Source organism: Grammomys surdaster, unplaced genomic scaffold (assembly GCF_004785775.1).
Source record: "Grammomys surdaster isolate TR1022 unplaced genomic scaffold, NIH_TR_1.0 66, whole genome shotgun sequence".
Classification (NCBI taxonomy): domain Eukaryota; kingdom Metazoa; phylum Chordata; class Mammalia; order Rodentia; family Muridae; genus Grammomys; species Grammomys surdaster.
Window position 1 is genome coordinate 12,577,974 of NW_021604568.1, and position 7,532 is coordinate 12,585,505.

Genomic DNA, 7,532 nt, shown 5'->3' on the forward strand with positions numbered 1-7,532 from the left:
TACTGTTAAGGGAGCACAGGAGTACTGAGTTACTAGAGTCTCTTCCAAAAAGTATGTCTTTAAATTAAGGAGACATTAATCTAATAGTGTAAACAAGTCTGGCTCAGAAAGAGAACTGAACATACCCCAGATCTGTCCATGAAAGTAACGACGGTGCATCTTTAATAGTAAAGGGATAGACTAGGAAAAGTTCAGTCTCAGAATTGAGTTTTAAAAGCTCACTTGTGCTCCTCGGTGGGTGCATAATAAAGTTCCGTGGGTTTGTTCACTTTCCAGTATTTCTCACTGACCAATTCCAAAGAAAACGAGCCATTTTAAAACAGTGAACTGGCCACTGGCTGTGGCTATGTAAATGGTGTACTGTTTCTCACTGGCTGTATCCAGGTTCATCTGGTTTGATTCTCCTTTGCTTCGAAGCTCTTCTAAAGCTAACCTCATGGCCAGATACTTGGGTAAGTGATCACCGGTGGCATTGCCTGAAGTCTTTATGTATCTAGTCTGTGCACTGTCGTCTTTTTCCATAAGCGTTGGATGGGGCCTGAAGACTAACTCAATCTCAGGAGCGCCATCCATCACTGGATCGATTGCCACTGCTGCATTGTTGTTATCGAGTTCAAGCCCAGAGTCATCAGATGTTTTGGTCCGTTTGTTACTAGGGCCTGCTTCCCGATTGCTGTGTCTGGATGCATTACTGCAGTGGGAACTGTCACCACTGTCTTCTGCTCCACTGCCATTTTCAGTCTGCTGCTTTTTGCCTCGCTGTAATCTGTTCATGGCCTGTATCTGTTGTGCTTGTTGATCCTAGCTAGTACTCTCTCTTGATGAGCTTCATACTCATCATGACTTGGGTAAATCTTGCTGATGAGTGCATCAAAGTTTGGATCCGGCCTTAGTGATCTTTTAGAAACTAGTTTTTTCCGACAGGTAGGACATTCTTTGTTGCCACTTCTAAGGGCTGTGATAAATCTGCACAAAACCGATATAAATACTCCTTTGTAGTCATGGTGTTCTTCAACATATCCAAACAAATTGGGCACATTAATTCACTGTGTAGACTTCTAGGTGAAACCACAATTTCCAAGCCATCTGTTATTGCCTCTTGAGGTGTTCATTGTAACTCGTACAAACTGAGTTCCCATGTTTTGCTTAATGGTTGAGTTCCGTTTGTCTGCACAGCTGGGGGCTGCGCTGGTCACAGCCGGAGCAAGACTTGAGGATCAACCGCTGGCACTGCCGCACAGTATCGAATGGCCTCTTTTCTAATCAGTTGATTACTTTATTGAATGATTTTGTAAAAAGCAGTAAAGTATGAGTGAGAACCAGCAAAGATGGGAAATTAACAGTATTGTAGAATAGTAGTAGACATTAATGCTACAGTATTGAAGGGCTAAAATAAGACATTAGCGCTACATTATTAAGGAGTAATATAGTCATTAGTAGCATGTAGAGATGACTGCCCAGCTAAAACAAGCACTCCCATCCCAGGTGACAGTGGATATACATTTTAGAAGCAAACAAATATCTATCTTTACTTATGCTTGAGGAGGAAATAGATTTCTTCGCAAAATATTAAAAGAATTTGCAATAGAATGTGAAAAGTTAGTTTTATTAATTCACTGTGACCAAGAGTTAACAAATAAACACAGGAAACATATAAATCAGGTATTTTGGAGCAACATGAGTAAATTTTGAAAATGTGAAATTTGAAATCATTTACACAGTTTTACATTCCAAGATCCCAAAGGCCAGCCTCTGTCAAATACAAGACAGGGTTTTCTGTAGCCTGCCTTCCTCAGTGTATTTACTATGCACCTAGAGCCTAACAGGAACTTGAGCTCTTTTTTCAGGGTGTGTTTAGACAATGATCATTCTAGTGAAGAGATGGTGCTCGTACAATCTGATTCTTTCCAGCCTTGTGTCTTTACTACAGTTATTGGATTCTGGTGGTTAGTGGTATAAGAAAACACTAGGCTATTAACAATTCCCAATTCTTTCCCCAAGAGCTCCTTTGATTGTGTACATCTTCTGATACCCTTGTTGATAGAGGTGAAGTGTGGGATAGTGAGTGCATTTCCTCAGGTTATGACATAAACTCCTTTTTCTGAGTCTCAGCTCTCTCTTCAGCCCCTTCTGTAGCCCACACCACACTCTGCTAGTTGGACATTCTGTAGCAGCTAACCTGTCTGCACATGCAGTATATTATACTGTTGGAATAATTGCCAGTAACTTCCTTCAATGGTGGCTCTAGAAAATTCTCCTTTTAAAATGATGGAAGAAAGCAATTTTACTACTGAAGAGGTACTTTTGTTTTTGCTACCAGAGGTTTTATTCCTGGGTTCATAGGTTAGATAAATATATTCATCAAACTTAAAAGGACTGTCTTTGTAACATGAGTCGAATATATATATATCTATCACGCCTTAAGACTTGGAGTGTATTGTTTGGTTAGCAGTATACTATAATGAAGACTCTTAGCTATCTTAGAATTGGAGATTTTGTAGGTTATTTTTACATATAATGTTAGCTTTTCCATTTGGTTGGTTTTTCTTAAATTAAAAAATATTCCTATATGTGTTCTATATCTGCATCAGTCTCCCTCCCTCCAACTCGTGTGTCCTGCCCCCCCCTTTCTAAATTCATGGCTTCTTTTCTTTATTTTTTGCATGTATATAAATAAATACGTAAATACATCCTACCGAGTCCGTTTAGTGTTTCTTGTTGTTAGGTTGTTTTCTACAATTACATCCTTTTCTTAATTAATTAATTAATTTTATGTATGTGAGTACACTGTCACTCTCTTCATGTATACCAGAAAAGGACATTGGATCCCATTACAGATGGTTGTGAGCCACCATGTAGTTGCTGGGAATTGAACTCAGGACCTCTGGAAAAGCAGTTAGTGCTCTTAGCCGCTGAGCCATCTCTCCAGCCCTATCAATTACATTCTTTAGACATGTGAATGAGATATAAAGTATTTAGAATATTTTCTGACAATACATACTGCAAACAGTATAATACTGTTAACATACTTGGTATAAGTATTTGTCATCTCTGAGACAGAGGGTGATGACACTGACAGGGTTGGACATTGGCCTCTCACAGGTGCTGGCTAAGCACAGGCTCCATGTGCCAGGAAGGGGCTAGCTCCCTAGGAAACTTGTAGGACATCAGGCTTGTCTGACACCGCAGCCTTTAGAGTTATTTAAATTAGATAGTTTTATTTAAATGAGATAATCTTGACTTGGCAGTTAAGAGCACTGGCTGCTCTTTCAAAGGACCAGGGTTCATTTCCCAGCACCCACATGGTAACTCACAACTGTCTGTAACTCCAATTCAGGAGATCTGAACCCCCTTTTTTGGCCTCTTGTTGAATCAGGCATGTGTGTGGTACACACAGACATACATGTAAGGCAAAAGACCCACACAAATAAAATATAAGTTTAAATTTCTTTTTAAACATCTATGGAAATACAGAATTTAAGAGGATAATTTTGCTTTATAAAATATTTTTTGGTTTCATACTCTTTAATTTTAAAATTATTAATTAACTATTTACTTCAGAACTGAAAGATTTCTAATGACTTAAAAAGAATTTCAGTACACTGCTGTGTTTTCATTGTATGTGCCCATGGATATATTTGGGCACTGTGTGCCACGGTGCATGTATGGAACACAACTTGAAGTCTTTTGCCACCCTTTGGGCCTCGAGGAGTAGACTGACGTCTTTTGGTTACTAGCCCCTTATTTTTACCTTCATTCCTCCCATTTCAACAAAAACAGTTTAATTTGTGTTTGATTGCTTTATTCCTACCTAAGGCTAAATATGTTGCAGGATATTTGCTCACACTGTGAACCCTAAGATTGTGTTATTTACTGAAAAAAAAAACAAACAAAAAACAAAACCTGTTTCTTGTGGTATGGCTCAGCCCTTAGTACATACCTTTAATCTCTCTGGCTAGAATATAGACACACCTTCAATGCCAAACAATAAAGACAAAGTTAGTTTGTAAAAGGAAGCACTAATGTTTGAAAACGACCTCTAATTGAGGGGCAGACAAAGTGACAAATCAGAGAAAGATTTGTGAGATGCCCAGCTCTCCCAGGAGAGGACAGGGAGGCTACTTGAGAGAGTGGCGCACAGAGAGGGAGGATGTAGGAGGCAGTTCTGGAAAAGTTAGAGACAGGTTGAAGAGAGAAGAAGCTGGACACAGGTGAGCGAGCCAGAGAATGAGGAACCAGAAGATTAGAACAGATTACCAGAGTTCTTTTGAGGCCAAACAGCAAAAAGTCGGAGGCTGAGAGAGAAGCCAGATTGAATCAGTCAACTTGGAGAAGAGATTGAGCCAGAACAGCTGAGTTAAACCGGTCACCCAAAGCTCAGAAAGAACTAGAAAGGGTGAGGCTATTCAGCAGTAAGTCTCAGAGTCGGAAAACATTGTGGGTCTAGATAAGATGGTACAGAGTCTAGAAGCTTCCAGGACTAAGCCTAGGTTAGCAAATGGAGGCATTAACCCTTGGGGACAATTACATATGGGCAGATAAAAGTTACTATTACATGAAAAAGTAATTTTAATGAGCAAAATTTTTAAAACTTGCTATGTCCTATTTTTTTTATTATGAAAGTACCCTTATGTACTTCATGTGTGACAACGTAATTCCAAAATGAGTATTCTGTCATCCCTTTGAGTACACCAGATGTTGCACGTAGAATGCAGAAAGGGCACACTTCCTGGCCTTCCACAGAGGATGTGCTGGAGCCACAGCGGGGAAGAGTAGTTGCTGTTGTGAATAGCAAGTGACTCACTAGCACACTCAGAACACTGTCCTGTATCAATGAACCTCTTTCCTTTTGTTTGGTGAGATCAGGAGAATGGAGAGGATGTTTTAATTATGTGTTTCCTAAAATTGGGCACTGTGCTTTGGGACTCAGCATGAGTTTTCTGTGGCATAGCCAGAAGCTTAAAATACTGACACATGGATTTAGTCTCAGCACTTGGGAGGCAGAGGTGGGTGAATCTATGAGTTTGAGGCCAGCCTGGTCTACAGAATGAGTTTCAGGACAACCAGGGCTACAGAGAGAAACCTTATCTTGAAGAAAAAATAAAAAATAAGTTAAAAATGAAGCTGCAATGTGTGTTCACCCCAAGATTTTCATTTTAATGGTGGCTACAGCAGCGGAACTTTTGTTTTTAAGATTGTTATCTGCATTTTAGTTAAAGTTTGGAAGCTGCTCTGATGAGCCAAACAGTGTGAAACATGAAAGAAAGCAAGCTTGTTTCTGAGCCATGTGAAGGCAGAGGGCTTATTCCCCCAATATGCCTCCAACACAAAATGAAGTTACTGGCATTCAATAGAAAATATAAGTATACTCGCTAAAATGAATAATTCAAATAGTTTCAAAATAATCTGAACTAAGTATTGATGAAATGTATGTGTGCATGTGAAAAAAATTTGAACCTATATAATTTTTAAAAGGTATTGATCGGGGCTGGTAAGACACCTCATCTGAGAGCACACTGGCCTTCTCTTCCAGATGAGCTGGGCTCAATAGCTAGCACCCACATGGCAGCTTACAGCTGTTTTAGAGTAAAGGTAAAACATGAAGGTAAAACACCCATACACATTAAATAAAATGTACAAATATAGTGTTTCATGTTTAAAAAAAATAGGTGAAGAAAAAAACAGATGAAGGGAGTAGGAGGGAGGGAGGTAAGAGTAGGGGTTGTGTATGGTTAAAGGCATATTATGTGCATGGATGAAATTATCAAAAACTTTTAAAAATACATAAAAATTCTTGCATGATTAAAATGTAGAATTAATGGTGTCATTCTCTTAAAGCGTATTTGTACTTGAGATAGACAACTCACTGAGATGAGATGATCCTCTCACTGAAGCAAACTGCATTAGTTCTATTACCTCCTGAAGAGACTGTTCCTGCTTGTTTGGTGTGTGTGTGTGTGTGTGTGTGTGTGTGTGTGTGTGATGTTTTATTTAAAGTCTGTTAAAATCTGTGCTGTCTCCTCCTTCAGGAAACTTTTTATATACAATGTCTTTTTTTTTTTGTCATTTCCACTTTGATATGAATTAAGAAGTTATTACTTTTCTATGAAAAGGAAATCTCCCAGCAGTTCTGGTACTTGCTGTGAGAGGGGAGGCTCTTGGAACAGTTTCTTCTCCCTGCCATGTATCCCATGCTGCTCCTTCATGCATGTGTGTTGTCTTCCTGTTTCAGAGCTAGCTGTTTGTGTATCAGACACACGCTGGTGCTTCCTGTAAGGACTAGGACAGTACTGGCCTGCTGCTCTCTGACGTAAAATGGGAGTTCGGAAAAAGACATTGAAAGAAGAAAGAAGTATTCATTTAAAAGTAAATTTAAGGCATTTTCTTTAAAAATGCCCACAACTCCCTGTCTTCTAAGCATGCCCATTTGAGCACATGACTGTTTCCTTTGTTTGGAGCTTGTCTTGTTTGTATGTGTGTAATCACACTCCTGTCCATGCACCCGGGGTCTTTATGCATCTAAGCAGATTGTGTCTAGTATTCTAAATTCATCCTAAAGTGGGGCTGGGGAAGTACTCTTCCATATTACTGTGAGTTATCGCTGACCCAGAGTGGTCAGTCTTTGCACATATTGTCTGTGTGCCTAGAACACTGTGTCAGTGTTTCTTTGCTTGACTAACTTTTCTTTTTAATGTACTGTTTGTAGGACTCATGAGTTACAAAGCATTTTAATTCCATATACTCCCTTTTGACCTCCATGGCCTGGGATCTGGATTAAGCGCCTTGTCTGTGAGTCACATCATGTTCTATGAATGGCAAAAGGAAAGTTCAGATTTCTAAGTTATAGTTGTTGCCACGGAAACAACTTTCAGAAGAGGCAGACTATGTATTGTATGCACAAGTATGCATTCAGGAGCTAAAGCTAGTTGGTCATGCTTGCTACAGCCTGTTTATTCTAACAACAGACCCTTGGGGTTCTGTATTTGGGAACATGGTAACTAAAGGCTACCTGTGGACTCCCCAAAATATTGTCTTTCATAGACTTGCCAAGACTTCATCAAAGAGGCTTGCGTGGGCGTACTGCACAGGCCCAGGTCAGAGGGTGAGTGTGTGCTGGAAGTGGGAAGTGAGAGCAGGAGTGCTGGAGCTTGGGAACGGTTGTATGTTCGGATTGCTGCTTCCTGTTCAGCTGAGGAGAAAGTCCTGTAACCTCACTGTTAGCTAAAGAGAGGCCTGTAAGCTTGGCAGATCACAGCTGTATCCTGTGACTGGTGTGAAATTGTATTCACTTCCCCCAGTTCATTTAGTTTTTTGATTTCCTAATAAATTAAAGCTTATTCCAGTGTTTGAGGGAGCAAGAGGTTGGGTATGTGCCCAGACAGATGTTAATATAGACAACACCGAGTACTAGACTGTAGGCACACAGAGAGCTACACATGGGGCTTGTGTGGTGTTAAACCTGAATGACAAGAGGGGCCCCAGAAATGTGTGTGTGTGTGTGTGTGTGTGTGTGTGTGTGTGTGTGTGTGTGT

At 40.0% G+C, this 7,532-nt stretch overlaps 1 protein-coding gene and 1 pseudogene across 3 annotated transcripts in view; one reads left to right on the forward strand and one right to left on the reverse strand.

The window, feature by feature from the left end:
• The window catches only part of Add3 (adducin 3), a 114,417-nt gene that overhangs the window by 36,354 nt on the left and 70,531 nt on the right, over positions 1–7,532 (forward strand). The window lies entirely within an intron of this gene.
• The window catches only part of LOC114626099, an 8,713-nt pseudogene continuing 1,399 nt past the window's right edge, over positions 219–7,532 (reverse strand).